Source organism: Bubalus kerabau, chromosome 14 (genome assembly GCF_029407905.1).
Source record: "Bubalus kerabau isolate K-KA32 ecotype Philippines breed swamp buffalo chromosome 14, PCC_UOA_SB_1v2, whole genome shotgun sequence".
In the NCBI taxonomy this organism is placed as follows: Eukaryota; Metazoa; Chordata; class Mammalia; order Artiodactyla; family Bovidae; genus Bubalus; species Bubalus kerabau.
Genome location: NC_073637.1, coordinates 50,885,267 through 50,905,793, shown reverse-complemented (window position 1 = coordinate 50,905,793; position 20,527 = coordinate 50,885,267). Strand labels below are relative to the sequence as shown.

Sequence of the window (20,527 nt, the reverse complement as noted above, 5' to 3'; positions counted from 1 at the left end):
AAATGAATCAGCCATCCATAAACATATATCCCCTCCCTTTTGGATTTTCCTCCCACTTAGGACACCCCAGAGCACTAAGTGAAGTTCCCTGTGCTATAAAGTAGTTCCCTTCAATTATCTATTTTATACATAGTATCAACAGTGTAACATATGTATCAATCCCAATCTCCCAATTCCTCCCACAGCAACCCTTTCCCCCTTGGCATCCATACATTTGTTCTCTATGTCTGTGTCTCTATTTCTGCTTTGCAAATAAGGTCATCTATACCATTTAGTCCCAGGGACGGGGGAGTCTGGTGGGCTGCCGTCTATGGGGTCACACAGAGTCGGACACGACTGAAGTGACTTAGCAGCAGCAGCAGCATACCATTTTTCTAGTTAAACATATATGCATTATGGGCACATCATTTATCACTTTGCATCTTTGACTACTCCATAGTATTTCAACTGCAATGTCAATAAAGCACAACAACGTGGTCTGGTTTTACATTTTTCTATAGTTCACAAAATGTATATGGGCCTCCCTTCATCTCAGCTTCACTGACGCCGTCACACTTGGTTCAAGGACATTAATCAGCAAAAGGCAGAACTTGAAAGCACATTGCAAAATACAACATAAGTTGTAACCAGTCGTATGACATTTTAAGAACAATACATTAGGGTAGACTTCAAAAATGTTTATTAATTATGCAACATCAGATAATCCTCCTCTCTGAAACCTGACAACCCAATTTCACAATTTCCTCAACATCTAAACGTCTTATGCTCTTCTGGCCAAAGTATGCTCCTCCTAAGTACCAATTTAATGCAGCACTTTTGAGAAACCACTGTATCCAAGACACTGTATAAAGAATAGAAATGAGCTGGATGCGCTTTTACTCTCCTCACACTTGAAATGGCCAAGTGGATTCTGGATTGGTCTCTACTAAGGCCATAAAAAATGTGAAAGCCCAGGGCCAGGGTGTTTAAATCTCAGTGAGTAGAAATGGAAAGGCTTCAGGAAAAATAAATATAGAAGTTATCATGTGAAGAATAAGTAGAATTCCTATAAGTAAGACTGGATGAAACAAAGGCATTTCAGAGAGGGGAGAGCATGAAGGAAGGTAGGTTGGGGAAAGTTCTGGAACTCAATACTACTTTAAGGATAGAACACACACTACTGTAAAGATGGAACTGGTAAACTGGGAGCAGAGTTTAGGGTCCCACATACCAAGCTAAGGATGACAAAATAGATTCATAAACAAGGACCATGCACTTGAAGGCCAGCAATGTGGCTCAGGTAAAGAATCCGTCCACCAGTGCAGGAGACACAGCTTCAATCCCTGGGTCGGGAAGATCCCCCGATAAGGAAATGGCAACACGCTGCAGTAATCTTGCCTGGGAAATTCCACGGACAGAGGAGCCTGGCCGGCTGCAGTCCATAGGGTCACAAAGAGTCAGAAACAACTGAGCAACTAAACAACAACAATAATATTGTACTCAGAAACCAACTCAGTTCTAGAGATGAAACCCTGGAGTGATTTCATTCAGATCAAAAGGTGCAAGCATACAATCCTCAAGGAAAATTGCAGCACTTACGAGGAAAGCCAAGGACAGACTAGAACAAGTGCGGCAGGGATGCAGTGCCCCTTAAGCCAAGCCAAGAGAGATACTCAAGAGAATGGCTGGCAGTATCCGATTCATTTAAGACATGCAGTCAGATGGAAAGACCACTGGGCCTGGGTGCCACAAGGCCACTGGTGTCCTCAATACAGCAGTGTCCACAAACGGAGTCATCTTGGCAGAGTTCACTTAGTTAAGAAATGGAGATGTACATGAAAAAAGCCTTAGATTTAGGCTCTCGATATTTTCCCCACTCGAAAGTTATTTTTACATCTGAGTAGGTTTACCTTTATCTGAAAAAGGGAGACTGGATTCCATATCTGGCTTAGAAACATTCTAATTAATAAATCTCAAAGAGCAACATTTTGACTTTGTGCCATGCCAAGTACAAGATGAAATCCATCTGGAAATAAATGAAAAGTAGCCTTTTGTTTCATTTTACCTTGTTTTTTTCCAAAACTGTCAAGGGAACTATATCATTTGCCAACTTTTCCCTAAAATCAATCCACTGCTTAAACCATAACCTATCTCTCAGCTTCAGTAACCATATATTAGCTACACAATTGCAAATGAACTTTTCTGAGATTTCAAGAACACTCTAAACAACTGCAGTTGGATTATAATCCAAATGAGCACAAGATAAATGCCATGTAACAACCTTCTATAAAACATCCAGGATACTTTTTGTTCACAATATGTGCTATGAGAACAGGCATAAAAATGTTCTAACATTGTCTGAGAAGGCATTTACCAAAAGGAAGCTGAATATATTCAGGGAGAATAGTTTTGATTCAGGGAGAATCAAATAAAATTAATTGTATACTGTTTTATCAGGAAAGCAAATCCCTTAATAAGTGAAAAGAAAAGAATGAAATAAAAAACTCATCTTATTTAAATCTTATCTGGATTTGATATGTTTTAAAAGCCAACAAAAAAGTACTTTCTGATAAATAAAGCTCAGAGTAAGAGCCACTTTAAATTTATTTTGATCAGCAATGCCAAGAGCACAGGGATAAAGTTCCAATCTCCTAAAGTCAAAGGAGAAAAATAGATACTTGGAATATAGGGAGAGAATCAAGTAGAAAAATAAATTCCAAAAATAACATCAAGAAAATCATTAAGAAAGGCTAGGGCAAGATACGTGCTGATAGCGTTTCCTATGGTTTGATTAGATATACACTGGATATTTAACAGTCAGCCCCCCAAAAAAAGTATATAAAGAGATAATAGCCAGAGGAAGAGAAGGAGAAAAATCCTAGATATTTATATAATAATAATGGAAGTTTTCAGCCTTTCTCTGTATTGTATGCTCACTATACCAAAAAAGAGATTTCATGTAGGATGATCAGTATAATAGTTTAAATGGCTCCTTAATCCATTTTAGAAAAATTGCTTTTTAATGTTAAAAGATCATTCCATTATTCTCTGACTTAATTATTTCTAACTGATTGATATAATTTTCCATAAGCAAACTATACCCTAATAAAGGAGTAACTCTGCACAGCCATTTATACAGGATTTTCACCTGAATGAAACATTAAAGAAACAAAATAATGGTATTTTAAGGGAAAATAAAAATCTGCCCTCTGGCTAAGAAACAAACGGAGGAAAATCCAGACAAGCAAAAGCGAGACCAACTGGTATCTTCACGTTGCAGCTCAACACTCAGGTACAAATACAGACCCTGGACCAAATCAGCCCATTTCCAGGGGCAGACACAACTTTTTCTGCCTTCTGAAGCCACTCTGAAAGTCTGGGAATCTGCTGGGTCCAATACTTGTCTGCAAAGCAGTCACCACAATTCTTTAAAACAGAAATGGAAATGATGGCATGGAGGGAAGTATAAATCACGAATTTCACTCATGAGGGAGTTGCATTAACACTTTAAATTATAAATGTAACTATTAGGATTGAAAGATAAAAAGAAACAAGGAATTACATAAAATACCTCAGATGTCTAAAAAAGACATTTTTTTCCTGTTTTCTCCAATGTAACAGATTAAATGATTAAAATTAGCTTAACTATAATCAGTAAACAAATGTTAACTGCATCCATATTGAGTGGGGTCATAGATTAAAATGGAATGTTAAAAAAATGCCTAAAAATATAAATTAAATTTATATTTTAAAATATTTCACTTTCCCTACATGTAGGCTAAAATTTATCATTCAAAAGACAGGATTAATAAGAAAAGCATCTAAAATAAATGAGATTCTTTCATTATTCTTTTGTTAATTTGTTTTTATAAATGCTGAGGAGATTATGTAAAATGCCACAAATGGTTTCTCAACCACATTTTAATACTAATTGCACATTTCAGGCCTAATCTCACAGATGTTTCTGTAGTTTTCAACCTGCCAAGGGGCTTGTGGGTGTTACAAATAAAGAAATGTCCAGTCTCCCAGTTTCTTAGAAGATAAAAAAAAAATCCTTAATTCCAATGGGTTGCTTTTTTAAAAAATGGTCTCAAAATAGATAAACGTTGGAGGTATTTTAAGGGGAGAACAATAATACAAAGTACGGTCTTGTTAATGATTAATTCATAACCAATTCTTCAGTACCAACTGGGTTTTTTATACATGAACACAAAGAGACATCTCTTGTCAGGTGTTTGAAAGAAACATCAAGCCTAGATTTTCTGCTGTAACATTTTAACCTTTCACAGTAATTTCAAGACTAAATATTTGATTCTCATATCTTCACAGATATTAATACAGAAATAATATAGAATATGTCGCTGCCATTTAGTCACTGTCATGTCCGACTCCTCTGCAACTCCCATGGTCTACAGCCCACCAGGTTCCTCTATCCATGGAATATCCTAGACAAGCATACTGGAGGGGGTTACCACTTCCTTCTCCAGGGGATCTTGCAGACCCAGTGATTGAATCCGTGTCTCCTTCACTAGAAGGTGGATTCTTTACCACTGAGCCATCAAGGAAGGGTCAATATGGAATATACTAACTGATTTATTATACGATCATCAATTTCCCAATGCACATTAATGTGATATTCTATTCTCCCACCATCACAAAAGGAAAAATAAAGATGAATGCATAGCAAATATTAGGCAGGTTTCCTCAACAAATATCAAAATTGTCTAGTGTGCTAGGTATAAATCAGGATGGTGATCAGATGCCAATTCTAGTTTAGTCTTTTATTTCACTAGCCATGTAACCATGGAAAATCCACTTGACTGTCAGTTTTCTCAATTATAAAATGAGTCTGTTAGAATGGATAGATCTCATGTCCCTTCTATCACTCAAAACAGAACCAAATGGTCACTTTGACCAATACCTGAATTAAAGAAAAACAAAGAAACAAAATTTAAACTTGAGCATCAGATATAAGACAGACCATTCAAGGTAAATCCAGCCATTGAAGAAAGAAATGTTTCATTGGCCAGGGTCTACTTTTCCTCAACAAAAAAATATTAAAAGATTCTCAAGAGTAGATCCACCAGTGCACATGTATGCAACATCATACACTCGTGCACACGATGAAATGTATCCACCAGTCAAGGAGACAGGGGCACCGACCTAAGAAAATTCTCCGACTAAGCACTTCACTCTACATCTAACCTCAGATAGGAGATGAAATTTATTCTCCCCTTAGTTTCCTTGTGTACATGGTTTTATCGACGGAACACAAGAAACTAAAATGCACACATACTGTCGGGCTCACAAAGTTTGCTCCAGTATTATACAATCATCTTTTGTCAACATAAAGTTGACCAGCTATTTCTACAAAAGTGTTTATGCAAAAAGGCCCCGTTTTCTCCTACATTAGGAAAAGAAGTATTGTGGAATTTTGTCCTTCTTGATCTACAGCTCGAGGCTTTGAATTAAATCTAAAATCACTGTCCAGAATCTTTCACCGTATTCCAAATAGGTAATCTTTTTTTAAGTATCTTTTCAAAATAACATTAAACATGATCTGAAATCATCATATTAGCCTAATTTCACAACAGGTTTTGATTACACCAGACCAAAAGTTCTGGAAAAACGTTTGCCTGACATCACGGGAACCAAAACAAGGAGGTGGTTAGTTGAAACGCCCACATTTCTACCAGTGGACACCAAAATACTGTTAAACACACGGGACCGGATGGAAATAATGTACTTTCTGAGAGTCAATTCCACATTCAGGGAATAGTCGGGTGATGTGTTCTGGTTACTAGTTTGCAATTCAGTATCTATTTGTTAGGGCTTGATGCACTTGCTCCAAATGAAAGTATTTCAAAATAGTCTTTAAGATGAATGTGCAAAGCTGCTGCTTCTTTAGGGTAGCAGCCTTATTTCGTTTACACAAAACTATAATTTAAGGATGCCAGTCATTTTAAGCAAAGCAGTCTGCAAAAATAAATAAATAAATAAAATACAGGCAACACCAGAGACATTTCTCTTTATACTAAAACATTTTTACAGTAAAATATATCAGGTCAAAGTCTTCACTGTATACACAGTTGAATTTTAAACCTGTGCATTTGAAAATATTTCACATTTTCTTAGGAATTTTGGAAAATTCTGTAGGACTATCTTTACACTATTTCAAAGTTGTTTAAATATTTTTTTTCTTTCTCCTTCAACCAAAATTTTTAATACAAATTGCCTAAAGATATAACTGAGAAACAACTAAATATCATGTTATTTTACACGGTTCATAATTTTGGCAACTAACCTCAAAGAATAAATATATGATTTTCGGATACCACTCCTGTTTGAAGTAAAAATAACTGCATGCAAATGACATAAGAAAGGATTTCTACATAGCGACTCCTTAGAAATGACCAAAATATCTTATCACAGGAGGTATGGCAGGGAAGCTCAATTTCTGATACCCTCAAAATGAGTTTCTGAAAAGATAACACACACATACAAGAATAAAAAATGAATGCAAAATTAATTTGCACTTTATGGGAGATAAAAAGGGTTCTATAAGTAGAAAACTCTAAAAAGATAAAGTATTTCCTCTCCTTTCTGAAAGGCTTAAAAAAACAAAACTCAATATTTCAAACTTACAAGCAATCCAAGAGAATTTGGAAAATATTTCTCTAAAAACCAATCCAGAATGCAGGATGTCAATTTGAAAATAATGGAAGCATATTTCATTTTAAAATTTGAAAACTTTTCGAAGACAAAAAAAATCAAGTTAACATCTCAGTGATTAACTCAGGGGCTGCATAGCCAAGAACAACTTTCAGCACTTAAAACATAAAACTGTCAGTTTCCTCTGCTTGGAGACAAAACATACAGAAAGCAAATATTCACTGCTCTATTTTCCTAGACATGAAAGACAGACTAACTTGATAAAAGGTGATCACTGAATATTTCTACCTATTATTATATTTGTGCCATGGTTCCTAAAAATCAGTTACAAATTCCAAATCTCAGAACCGTTTTTAGTAGATGGCTACTAACACTTCATTACCCCCAAACTCTGATGGAAATACAGTCATTCATTGAACTTCACTACAGCTCAAGGCACAAATATGTTAAACAGTCTATGCATGATGTTATTGAATATAAGCTACCATAAACAAGTAAAACTCTACCAAAGATCTCAAAGGGCTGAAAGCATGATGCTTGGCATTCTATTTCTTGCAAATCTAAAGCATATTGATGGTGAGCATAATTTAAGTACTCTCTTCCCTGAATCAAGATACATTCATTTCAAGCATCATCCATGATCAAACGATCAAATTCATATTTATAAACTTGGAATACAGAGCTGGGTGGAAGCACTGAGTAACTAAAATTGCCTTATTTTTTTTTTGCCAGAAATATGTCACAGTTGGTGCTTACAATTGTTGAAAAATTACACCAAAACTTTATTTAATTTCATTGGATGTATTTCCTCATAGAAATGGAATGGCAAAGGCCTGCTCAAGAGCAAACAAGAAAATCAAACTATTAGTTTGCAGTATATAAGCTTCTCTTTTTTATGCAGCTCCCTCCCCAAAATATAAATATTATAAAGAATGGAAGCAAAAACCCTAGAATTGGCCCATTTTTTTCACTGAAAGGAGAAATCTTTATTCCTCCAAAACCTGGAATATTCGATCCCAAAGAGGAAAAAAACAAACAAACAAAAAAATGGTAATAAACCATAGCAGAAAAATTCAGAGGAAGCATGCTTGCTCTCAGCATAATTTTCTTTAGCAACCTGAGATGAACAACATCACGCTGCCCGTGATCGCTGCTTACTCCTCTGAAAACCATCCAGAGGATTTTCAAAAAGGAAAAAATTCTAGTTCTGCTTTCAAATGCCAAATTAACTTACTGGGCCTCCACTCCTGAAGGGAACCAGCACAGTAGCACACCAGAAGCTGGAGGATGCTTTATGTCACACAAAGCCGGAACTGATGAGTGGGACCCCAGTGGGCTCGATCTAACTTTCCCAAGTACCACAGGCAACGAGGTCAGAGTTTTCCATGTCAAAAACATATAAATAAGTAAAGCCATACACAGCAACAGTTCCTTATGTTATAACGGTCTTGTGCAGTATCCAAGTCCCCCTTCTGTTCAGATATACATACTTACAAATCGTTCTAAATAGGAACCGAAAATGGGAAAAACAAAAAGAAGGGACATCTGCTTACACCAGTATCTACCACTCTGTTTTCCACTTCTAATCATCGTTGGTCTCACTTCTTAATTTTTATCATTGCCAGTGGAATTATTCAGGCAGTGAGACGAGCATATATCCACCTAAGTAAATGTTAATGATGATTTACTGAACTATGCTAGGAGTAACAAGTACAAGACAGGTGTGTCGGGGTGTACACAAATATGCGGAACGGTAAAGAGTTAAATGTCTGACAAAGTGAACATGCAAGATCATGCACAAACATTTACACGTAAAATGTGCACTTTATGATTTTTACTACTGGTTTGAAATCTTGAGCGACAGTTTTCTTACTTAAAGCTTATCAAAGTACAAAGAAAAAGTAAAATGTAAATAATGAGGGCACTCTTTCAACAACATAAATTGTCTTTAAGAACGGGACATTTCAAAGTAGAATAAACACTGATGGGACAGAGGGTAAAATAAACAGTATTGTGATTGAGGTTTAGATGACATCGAGTTTCTTAACATAATTTACTACATCTTGCATCCAATGAATGTAAAGCAAATTCGTTCTAAATGCAAAAGAGAAACGTCTCCTTACTATCTGCTTATAAATTACAGAAAATGAGGTTTCATATTAACCCATAAATGTGTAATTGCTTACACTGGCCACTTATACCTAAAGTCAGCTTCTAAAGCGTACCTAAGTTTGCAAAACTGAGGAGTAAAATTTGCAATAATCTTTTAAAAAAAATACACTGTACTTCCAACAGTAAGTTAAAAACAGTATAAGACATAATCATTTGTGTTTTTCAATTTATAATTTAATTAACAAAATTTTAGCAGCTAAATATAGAAAAATGCACAGTTTTAAACAGTCTCAAGGGTACATCTATAAATAACTGGTAAAGAACTTTTAATCATTCAATAATCAGACTTAAATGTATAGAGAACATTTAATAACATGAGCCCTGATAAGAAATTATATGTGTGTGTGTGTGTATATAAATATCACCAGTCTTAATTTCCATCAGTTGAATGGTATTTTAAAAAATTAAAACGACCTAGATTCTCTTCTCAAAAATATTTCATGGTATCAAAGTAAAGCAGAAACAAATGCCAAAATCTCTTTTAGGAACTTTTGTATGTTCAGAAATTCTTAGTATTATAGTATTGAGAGACAAAACAGGCTAATATGTTTATTTCTACATCTTTCATAGCTAAGGATATGTGAATACTGACATCACAAAGAAGTCACATGTAGAAGTTTGTTTTAATTTGTCTTGCCAATCTTACCCCCAGTTCAGAACCAAAATTTTAATTAAATAAACCCTCAAATAGGTGTTGGGATGCATTAGGTAATTAAAGTGGATATTACAAAGACTAAAGTCATTTCAAAAAATATGTAATATGTTAAAATTCCATTCGGTGCCTGTAATGCAAAAACATTCTATACGAGTGAGAATATAGCTATGTGCATGTGCGTGTACATGTACACTCGCACAAAGTTAACGTGAAGTCACAAAATCATACCCTGCCCTTGTGCATAGCTTAGAGAAAAAAAAAGCTGAAGTAGATTAGTAATGCTTGGTCCCTTTGCACATGAAGTGTATCATGTAATAGAGAAATTAGATTCCACAAACTAACTTCTGCCGTCTATATTTACACTATTTATAGATGTATCTGATCTCAGATATAATGCATGCTTCTATACAGAGAAACAGAACTAGTGATTCACAAGATTCACTGAAAGCCATACTGTAGAATCTACTCAAGAAACACACATTATAGTAAAAATGTTTGCTGATTTGTAATTTTCATAAATTCTATCCAAATTCAAGTGAAAAAAAACTCTGAAACAAAAATCTTTTTCTTTTCTTTTTTTCTACAGCAAAAATATACTTAATGTCTAAATAGCATTTGTGGTGTATCTATCATCCTATACTGGGTTCATTCTTGGTTACTATAATAGTCAATTTAATAATAAAATAGTAATGCTTTTTTTAAAGCTCGGGACACAAACATGTAATACAAATGTTTATTATTCTTTATAATTCTACACTACTCACTATCATGAATACAAATAATTAACAGATAAAGCAATTATAAATGCAAATAAGAGAACCATGCTTCTATCAAATAAAGGGGAAAAAAATCAGAAAATAAAGTATGGGCCCTTGTATATTTCTCTCTAATACTATTACAGAAGCCTTAAATAGCTGATAGTCTGAGTCATTTGTTTATTTGTGTTAAATAAAGTGAATATATAAAGTCAACTTCTGACTTACTTGAAAGTATTTAGAACATTTTACAGAACTTATTTTGACTGTGTCCATTACCTAGATACTGAAGTTGTTGTATTGTGTTGCTTGATGAAATAGGACATACAGCAACCCTCAAAACCAGTATTACAAGCCTGGCAAATAGCATCACATTTGGGTGACGCACGGAATCCATCACCCTAGGGAAAAACGCATTGGATCATAGTACAAAGTCTTTACATGTTCCATATTATTTCTACATAACGTTTTAAGATGACAGAATTGTAAACTATAAAGTGCTATTGCATAAAATGAACAGCACTGTCACTTAACTGCTCCTCTCAATAGAAATTAGGGACTTAAAAAAAATTATCTGCAGAACTATTTCTTAAAATACACCAAAAGATGGCATTTTTGTATAAGGGTTTTTTTTGTGTGTCAATTCTTAAATTGCTTAGTAAATTTAGTGTAGGTATAAGTACTGTGATCATGATGGCTTTATTATGTTTAAACTCCACTCATTTCAAACTTCAAGACTTTAAAAAGTAGGTCATGCCTTAAAAGATTCATGGTTTAAAGTATAGAGTTAATTGTTTAGCAAAGTGGATTCCACCATCAAGGTGTATTTTAGTATTACCCGTGCACATATACTACATACATAAAATATACCTGCGAGAGCATGCGCACATATCAGCAGTAATTGAAACTTACCCTGATACTTCAAGCATTTGCAAGTATTCATAGTGCTAGATTTCCTCTCACATTACAGACATACTACTGCTAATAACCAAAGTATTACACAAATTAAAATGTTACCTTTGTTCAAACAATACTGCAGTTCATTATACAACAGAAAGTGTCATCCTTAATCGCTCAGGAACGAAGATAGTGGTGGATTCTTGGAGAAGTGGTGGGGAATGGTTTGAGGCAAAACCGAAACATATTGTTTAAGTAAAGCTTAAGGGGAGGGGATCATATGCGCAATTGATGTATTTTTTTTTTTTTTTTGGTATCATCTTCCACAAAGCCTCTCCAACCCCTCCCCAACACTGAACAGTAAATAAACTACTGATGATATTAAAGGACTGCAGCACTAAATACCTCCCTTTGCCTTTTTTTCCCCTTCTTGCAAAACTTTATTACTGTTACCTCAGTTTTGCAGTAATAAACCAACATTCAATCAACAAAACTGTAATGACAGAGATATATTTGAAAACTTTGTAAAAAATAAAACAAGTCAAGATTCATGTTAAGATACTTTTGCTTTGCTGATGTGAACAAGTTATAGTTTAAGTTCCTATGGTTTTTCCTGACACATCCTTATGGTAAGGAGTGGTTAGCAGAGAAAGAATGTTTCTGATCTGAACTGAAGTCTATAGTTGTAAGAAAAACTGAGAAAAACGTTAAGGTAAATCAAAACTGTCAAATTTTCATGCAGGGAATTCTTTTAACTTCCCTGAATATACGGAATGCTTTTAATGGTAATTACAAATACCTTAAAAGACATTTTAAGGTATCTGAGAGATACCTAATTTTCAGTATGCATTATTTTTAAAACACATTCTGTGTAAAAGGGGGAAAATAGAACCTCAGCACAAATTTAGGGTTAAAAGCAAAGTCCAAGACAGGTAACCGTAAGATTTAAACCAAGACAAGTAACCATTAAGATCTGAACCTTACGAACAATCCCTATCAGAAATTTTGATACTTCTGGCCCCCCAAATAGGGTGGAGGGCCTCATTTCTGGGTGCAGTGTCTCTCCAAGGAAGGAAAAACTGGTACAAATCTTTTTGCCCTCTGAAAAGATTCTCCTACTTGCTAGCTTCTGAAGTTGCCCTGATGTCAACCAACATCACCAAGATAGCTCTAAACTAGAGAAAGTTCTGTCTGCCTGTACAAACCAGGAAGAGAGAAAATGACTATTTTATAAGAAAAAAAAAGAAAAGAAACTAAAAACACTGTGTGATAACAGGGTTAAAAATTATCCCCTAAAATTGTGAGGAAAAAAAAAGAGCCGCCCACACAAACTGACCCTTAAAATTAACGCTTTCAATCTAAAAAATATATTTTTGTAAAGTTTCACCTATTTTCCTTCCACTGCACATAAAAATGATTAATGTCAGAATGAAACTTCCACATTTCAGACTCTTGCTAACAGGTGTAGCATTCTTTACATAAACATATTCATTGACCTGTCGCCATTGATAATCTTAATTAATTCATCGCAAATGAAACAAAAACAAATGTTTTACTTCCCCCCCCAATAAGAAATAACGCAATACAAGTACCCACTCTCCCCCAAACCCAAAAACTGTTTAAGTTACGGTAACCTGAAATGCACCATCCATCACAGAGAGCAATTGGAGAAATCCAACAGGGCTCAGCAGGAAAGATTTTTAATAACAGATTGAAAAACAGAATAAAAATAACTGCATCAACAGAGCCTTTCTTCCTCAGGCCACAAGCCCGTTCTTACTTGAACTTTTTTTTTTTTTTTAAATGGCATTTTGGCCACTAAAACCAATCCAGAACATTATTAAAAGTTAAAAGCTACCAATTACTTCTGTCTGTTCTTTTAAAGCAAAGTTTGGCATTACGTCAGTTGGTTTAAAGAAAACAAGAAAGAGAGAGAGAAAGAGTAGGAGAGAAAGTTTCCTGCTTGTATAAACTAAACCACCAGGGAAGGTGTCTAGCCACTTGTAAAGTATTTACTGCAGGTTTTTAAAGAGCTAGAAACATTTTAAAAATTAAAAGTTTTCTTTCTCATTTTTAATGAAATGTACTTAGCAACGGATAGCGTTATCTTTCATGTCTTTCTTTGGGATATTTCGATGCTACTTGTATTTCAATCACAGCTTTGAGTCAGAAAATGATTTCCACTGATGCTTCAAATGTGAAGGGCATAGATAATTTTATCTTCATTTTTGCTACCTGGATTTGTGCTCTTAGGGGGAAAAAAAAGTTTAACGATAAAAAGTAGACATTGCTCCTGTAACAGCTACTGCAGCTGAGTAACCATCTAGGCTTATTCCTCTAACTCGTAACAATTCAAATCATTTTCATCCACAGATCCTTCAGCAAAGGGGTTTCCTTAAACCCAATGCTCTCTTTCTAACCTAAACCAAGCTGTACATTATTATACCCATCAGAGAACCAAATCAAAAGCCAACGAATTCAGTTCTCAGGAATCTGAGAACCACTGAGTGATGGAACCACTCTAAAGGTGACCATAATAGCAACATTAAAGACATTATTTATAAAGGTCATATGTAAGTGATAGAACATCCTATACAGATAAACAGCGTAAGACCTACTAACACCCGAGGATAAATTTTTAAAAGTGGTTATTCCCTCCGCAAAACTCTTTGCTACTGAACAGTGTATAAAACACCACTTGGTATTTTAAAATATTTCCTTCACCTACTGGTTAAAGCTTTTAGGAGATAAATAATTTTGATAATTATAAAAAAGTCTCAATTTTTTTAACATAAAAATTGCAAAGTGCATTAGTATTCTCTATCTGTGATGAGAGAATCAGACTAAATTTCTACCTGATACAGGCTGTAAGAGTTTCTTCATATTTTATCTAAGGGGGACCTTCCAATTCCATAAATCATAACTAGACTAGTAACAAAGAATTCAGTTCTTTCTCTATGGTGGGATCAAAAGATGAACGCAGTTATCACGTAGATAGACAAAGTAAAACCAAGTCTAGACATGCCGTCATTAATTTCCCCAAATTTCAATCAGCAATAAATAAGGAAGCTAAATGAGTAAACAAGACTCAGAATTAGTTATCAAGGCTATTAGTACTGAAAACCAGCAAAACAGGGGAAGAGAAAGAAACCTATGTTACCTGGAAGCTTGACCAAGGATGAACAACAGAAAAGCAAGTCCATAAAACTTGCCTGTTTTTATCAAATTGATTGTAACTTGTGAGCTGCAATATTTGGGACAGGACTGTCTGAGTTTATAGTTTTCTGTGCCTGCCAAAAACAGATGCAAACTACCACACTGACTGTCCTGCGGAAACTAAATTAAGCAAAGGCAAATACCAAGTGGAAAGTTGTCAGCCTGTTGAATGAATAGCTGCATTTTACACACAGAGACTATCTTAATGAGAATACGTTTTAATGTGCACCAGTCATTTTCAGTGCATCACTTATTGCAAAAATAATAATTTCCCCTTTAAATCAATTATAAACACCTGCCCCTAACTTTATAAAGTCTGGTACACACAATAGCATTGTGCTGTTATATTATTGTTATCAAAGGGATACTGAAGAGGAAAAAGTCTTACACACATGTATTGTAAGAAACATTTAAAGGCTGGTTTATCTATATCTGTGTTAATTTCAAATTCAAAATAAAGTTTCAGCTCAAAAACAATCTGCTGCAAGCCCTCTGAAAACTTTCAGTAATGTTTATTTACTTCAAAAAAGAAGGTAAGACAAGAGTGTATTAAAACTTACCACAAATGTACAGATCATTAATTGCAAATTCTATGTCTTCTGCATTTCTTCTCCCTGGCTAGCTCTCTCCACAAGATACACACACACACACACCAAAAATAACAATAATAGAAACATCCCAGAAATTCTAGAATCTTAAAAAGCAGCTTTTCCACAGATGCATTCACCTCCCTGCTTTGAAGGTTCTCCTTATGAATGAAGATTTCCTTGTGTGTAGCGAGACCTACCCTGTGGAAATGAGAGTAAACTCAGGAGTGGTACGTGACTTAAAAGAAAAGTAAAAATAATACTGAAAATACGGTAGGACCATGTGTAACTCACTTATGACTAGCACTCTCATATGGATTCCAACCTATTTTTAAGCAAGTATGAAAATGTTATAAAATCCTTTAAAATCTTACTCTTCAAAACACTGAGCTCTAAAATCAAGCCAAACTTCCCAGCCATGATGACAGTCTTCTTCTTTTAATGTTACCTTTAAGAGACAAAGGACCAAATCTAAAAAGCAGCAAAGACCCTGGCAGCGTCTAAAATTCAAAACAGTGACTAACTTTTTTGTGAGGAACTTGCTATGTTTCACCGTTTATTGGGAGAGTGTCCGACTTTGTTACTACGTGTGGAAAAGCATTCTGCACACACATATCCCAACATATAACAGATAGATCAGGAAGCCATAAACATCAGCTCGCCGATGGTAAGTAATACTTTGCCAAGAGAGTATTAATAAAGACCAGGAATGCCTCACATTTAGAGAAATCAAGTCCGAATGTTGGCACTAAAACTCTTTCCCCTTTAGGAGTTTTATTTTCACATTACTAACATCCAGAAATCGTCATCAAACTTTAGCACGTTGGTGGCCCAGTATACAACTCGATCTAGAGATGTTTCCATTCAAGGGTATAGCTTTAAAAGGAAGTTATGAAATCTAAGGACAGAGAAGCTCTAAGGCCCATATGTTTGACTTGTTAAGATTAAGCACGTCATTAATAAACTTTCACTTAAAGGTAAAAAAAAAAAATCCTTCAAATGTTGGTATCGTTTCCAGACTGTCCTGTCAGCATCACAACTTACAGGAAATGCTTCATCTTCCCATACAAACCCTGTATTTATTCACAACCCTGGCATACGAAGGGAAAGAAAAAAAGCCCACACCGTTTTAGAGCTAGTTAGCTTTTATATATTAACCGGTGGAATATCTGAGAAAGCGGTCTAAGCAAATGAGCAGCATGTCAGAAACTTGACAACAGTGAGCTCAGGAACTTTCATTCTCATTTTGTCCACGTCAAGAACTGGCCGCCCTCATGACTTTTTCTTCGCTGCCCCTTGCATTTTTAACTCTGGCAAGCTTTTCTAAATGATCAACTTTTCCCCAAACCAGCAGGAAAAGTAACATGATGCCAGCCAAGATCCATAGGTTTTAACCTAAGAGCTGGAAAACTCGAAAAAGTGGTTGGAAGCTTCCTAGTTTATTTTTGCTTTGGACAATCACATTTTCAGCCAACGACCAGGCCTAGAGTAAGCATTTTTGGGTAATTTTGTCTCGGGCCCTATCTGTATTTTCCCTTTGTACTTAACTGTCGCTCTCAGCCCCTTTCCTGTTCACCTGGTGCGTTTAAGCAAGTTCAATGAATCTCCAAAAGTTCAATGAATCTCCAAAAGTTCAATGAATCGGCCTAACTGGTCTGCGATTTGAACGTCTCCGCTAAGCTTCTCACTTCACTTACCTCACTTAAAACTCTAGCCGTGATTTTCCAAAATAGGATAAGGATGAATACGCTACTATAATTTTGATTCATCATTAAGCTTCATCGCTCTCACTCAAAAAACTTTCAAAGTCTCAATTCTGAGGCCTAAAGATATGAGGAAGTAAAGCGATACCTAACATCTAATATTACGTCCAAGATTTCCCTCTGAAACCCACCAGTCCCTCTAGCCCTCTAACTTAAATTGCTTTAGAGTCTTGGGGCCATAAAACAGTAACTGACTTCCTTGGGGGAAAGGGGGAAACACCACCAGCTCACACAGGTACTAACAAAAAAAAAAAAAAAAAAAAAAAAAGCTTTCCCAGCCACAAAAACGGCTTTGCACTTCAAACGGCTCCCACCGCCGCCTCACCCTCAAATTATTCATGGGGTCTCATAACCTTGGAGTTATTTGAAGGGACAGCGGTGTTTGCCTTGGCCTTTCAAAGATGCGTCTCTCTAGAACCCAAACAGGAACTGGACAGAAGGCGAAGCGCCCGGCTGCCTGGATGTCCCACCGCTGTCAGGCATTTCATCACCGGCCAGTGTCCGCTGACCCGCGACCCAGGGCGCATCATCCGCACCGCAGAGGAAGTCTGCCCCTTCCTCGGCCCCTACGGAAGCGCCCCGGCGGCGAGGCCTGCCACATGGCACGGACAGGGCACAGACCCCTCGGCCCGGCTGCCCTGAGCCGCGCAGGGGCGGGGGCACCGAGGGATGCGACACCCTCCACCTCCAGCCCAGCTGGGCCTTTAAGGGGAAAAAAAGTTTGAAGCCTGGCTTTGCAAACTCTTCAAAGCCAGAGCCAGTCCTGGGCTGTTTTCCCACTTTGGGGGACCACACGAAGGCCCCTCTCTGAGACCCTTCCGACCCTCCCGAGTTCGCCCAACTTACTACTCTGCATGCCGGTGCCTAACCTGCTCCCCGCTTGTCAGTAGCCCCAGAAAACTTGCGGTGGCGGCGGCCCCTCGGGTCCAACCACCCCCAGCTCCTCCGCTGCGCCCGGTAGGAGAGAATTAAAATCAGCCAGAAAGAGACAGCGAGGGGGGAGTGGGGCTGCGAGGGGGAGGGGGCACCGGCCTGAAACTTCTTTTTTTGGCAAATGGGGATTTGTTTTTCCTCCTCCCCGGCGGCTGAACTTGACCCTCCTGACTCCAAGGGCTACTGCAGTTTGAAGTCTGTCGTTTCTAAGACTCAGATGCCTCAGACCCACTAAAAGGAGGTGGGGGGGGGGGGGGGGGAGAGCAGAAGGGAAGAAAGAAAGAAAGAAAGAAATCACACGCGCAAAAAAGGAAGAAAGAAAATGCATGTGAAACCCGAGAAGCCTGAGCTTGGCTTTCTGCACACTCTCCCTCTGCTTTTTTTTTTTTTTTTTCAAAGAAAGTCACTTTTAATTCCCAGGGCTCCCCGCTCGCGATCGCCCACATTTTGCGCACACACGCGCGGGCGCAGCACTCGCGTCGCGGCTCCGCGGGCCTGGCAGAGGGGCTCCAGCGCCCCCCGAGCCCCCCGCGGCCCCCGGCCCCGCGGCCCGCCCGGGCCTCCCCTCCTTACCTGTTGATTAATCGTCAAGAACACCCTCGGCAGCCCGAAAGATGGTGGCGCGGCGGCCAGAGCCATGAACCGTCTTCGTTGTTTGCAGAGTTGATCTTGGATTATTGGAGGGGGGGGAAGAAAAGGTCTTTCCTGCCTCCCCCCCTTTCCCTTCCCTCCCCCCCCCTTATAAAAAAAAGAAAGAGAGAGAGAGAAAGAGAAAGGAAATAGAGCAAGGATGTGCCCGGTGCCGGGTGGGAGAGGGGAGGGGGGGGGGGTGTTGTTTTTTGTTAAAAAAAAAAAAAATAGGCGAGAGAGCGATGGAGAGGACGCGAGGTCTGGAGAAAGGAGCAGCACCAAAAAAGAGGACGCTTGAGATTGCAGTGAGATCGGGTCTTTATCAGAAATGTTATCGCTTGTCAGGACCTCAGTCTCCGCGCATTACGTCAGTTTCAAGACACCAACACTATTAATATCAAAGGAGCCTTCGCGGAGGAAAGCGCCACCCCAGACCAAGCTCCCTTAAAGAGACAGCGCGCGTCCCCGCGCCGCCGCCGCCGCCGCCGCCGCCCCGCCCGGCTCCGAGCACCCGCCGCCGCCGCCCGCCCGCCCGGACCGGCCCCGGCCGCGACCAGCCGGCTGCGCGAGAACTTCGCCCGAGTCGGAGCGCGGCGAATGAGAGCTGCGCGGTGCAGGGACCCAGCTACCTTCCCGCCCCGCCTCTCCCCGCTCCTCCTCCCCCACCCCCCATGTGGGAACGTGCGGGCTGGAAAAGGAGGAAAAATCCGCAAGCTTTAGGGATAATGTGATAAAGACAAGGACCTACCTTGGGGAGTGGCGGGATGGGGGCGGGGGGGGGGACAGGTGGGGGCCGGTGCAGGTCAGCCCAACCAATGGTCCCCAAACACTCGAAGATGCTCTCCTGAACAATCAAAAGAACTCTAAAAGTGTTTACCTTTTCGGTTGCTACTTTCCCTTCTCGCTCCCAATTAAACAGCGGAGGACCGTGTGTGTGTGTGTGTGTGTGTGTGTGTGTGTGGCCCCTCCCCCGCCCTTTTCCTAGGACGTGCAAGTCTTAGGACACCTAGACGGTGGTCAGGGCTTGCCCTGCATATGATGGCCAGAGGGCTTGGAGGGGAACAACTTGAACTCTATCCTGAGTTGGAGAAGTGCGGGCTGAGGTTGCTATGGTTTTCTGAGCTGGAGAGAAGCTAGCAAGCTCAATGGGTGCTTAAAGGGGGTACGACAAAATAGATAAAATGGGGACATTATTCAAATGCAGCAAGATTAATACCTGCTGCTTTTTGGGGGTTTAGTAGCAGATAAGGGATTCCGAATTAAGCATGACATTCTTTTTACCAATTCACATCTTCAGATACTCTCATTGTTAAATAAAATTCTCTCAACATGAAGTTACTGAATCGAGAGAGGGTTTTTTTTTTTTTCTTTTCTTCTTTTCGTGAACTTCTAAAGATCAACAATGCATAACAGAAGACCAAGACAGGATTTGAAGTATAGTAGGTGCTAAAAACTAAAGAAACATTTCTTAGCCATTTGGACTTCATTTTATTCAGTGGGGTGACTTTGGCGTGTTTTTCCTCTAGTGAAAGTCAGTTTAAGCTAATTTTGTGCTACAAGAAAAAACATCTTTCCTTCTCCAAACTACAAAATGATTAAAATTAGAGTTTTAGAGAGGTACGGCTCATGAATCTGTGAGTTGAAGATGAAGTAATTTCCTCCAAAATATTTTTCACTAAATGATTCTCGCATCTTCTCAGAGAAAAGATGAGCATATTTTCAAAACATATTATTATCAGAAGTGAAAAAACCAATCATTTTTTTTAAAGTATGTGCTCTTTAGAACTTTTTCTGTAAGGTCTTTATTTCTGCTTAATACAGCTAGTCAGACAGATAACATGAATCCATTTTGTAACACTTTTGTTCCACAATTGTGTCCCATACACTCTTTATGAGTAGATAAACAAGAGCACTTTTGCAGTAGAAGCTAGTCAGGTAAAAGAGTCAAAACACAGTTCTACAATGAAGTAAACAGTGTATCCCTAGAGCAGTGAGAAGACAATGAATCTCATATGCATGGAGTTGTTCATATGTTATCATCAATTTAAACGGATTTGGAAAAAGAGTTAGATTTATATATGGTCTTGCTTGCAGGGAAAATTCATATCAAACTCTTCAGTAAATCTCATAGTCACCTACTAATGACCACCTGCATATTTCCACACTAGAGTCATTTAATACTGTCCACCACCAATTTCCACTGTAAAAAATATTCATATATTAAATATAGAATTTTATTTTCTTTTTTAAGCCATAAATTAGCTTACC

The 20,527-nt window shown here is 38.0% G+C and overlaps 1 protein-coding gene across 3 annotated transcripts in view; it reads right to left on the bottom strand.

The window, feature by feature from the left end:
• Window positions 1–18,626, bottom strand: part of TRPS1 (transcriptional repressor GATA binding 1) — a 280,395-nt gene extending 261,769 nt beyond the window's left edge. For all 3 annotated transcript variants that reach the window (XM_055546379.1, XM_055546381.1, XM_055546382.1), the window contains exon 1: window positions 18,203–18,626. The gene's annotated coding sequence lies outside the window, so the exon portion shown is untranslated. The remainder of the gene's footprint in view (window positions 1–18,202) is intronic.
• Between the last annotated feature and the right edge of the window lie 1,901 nt (window positions 18,627–20,527).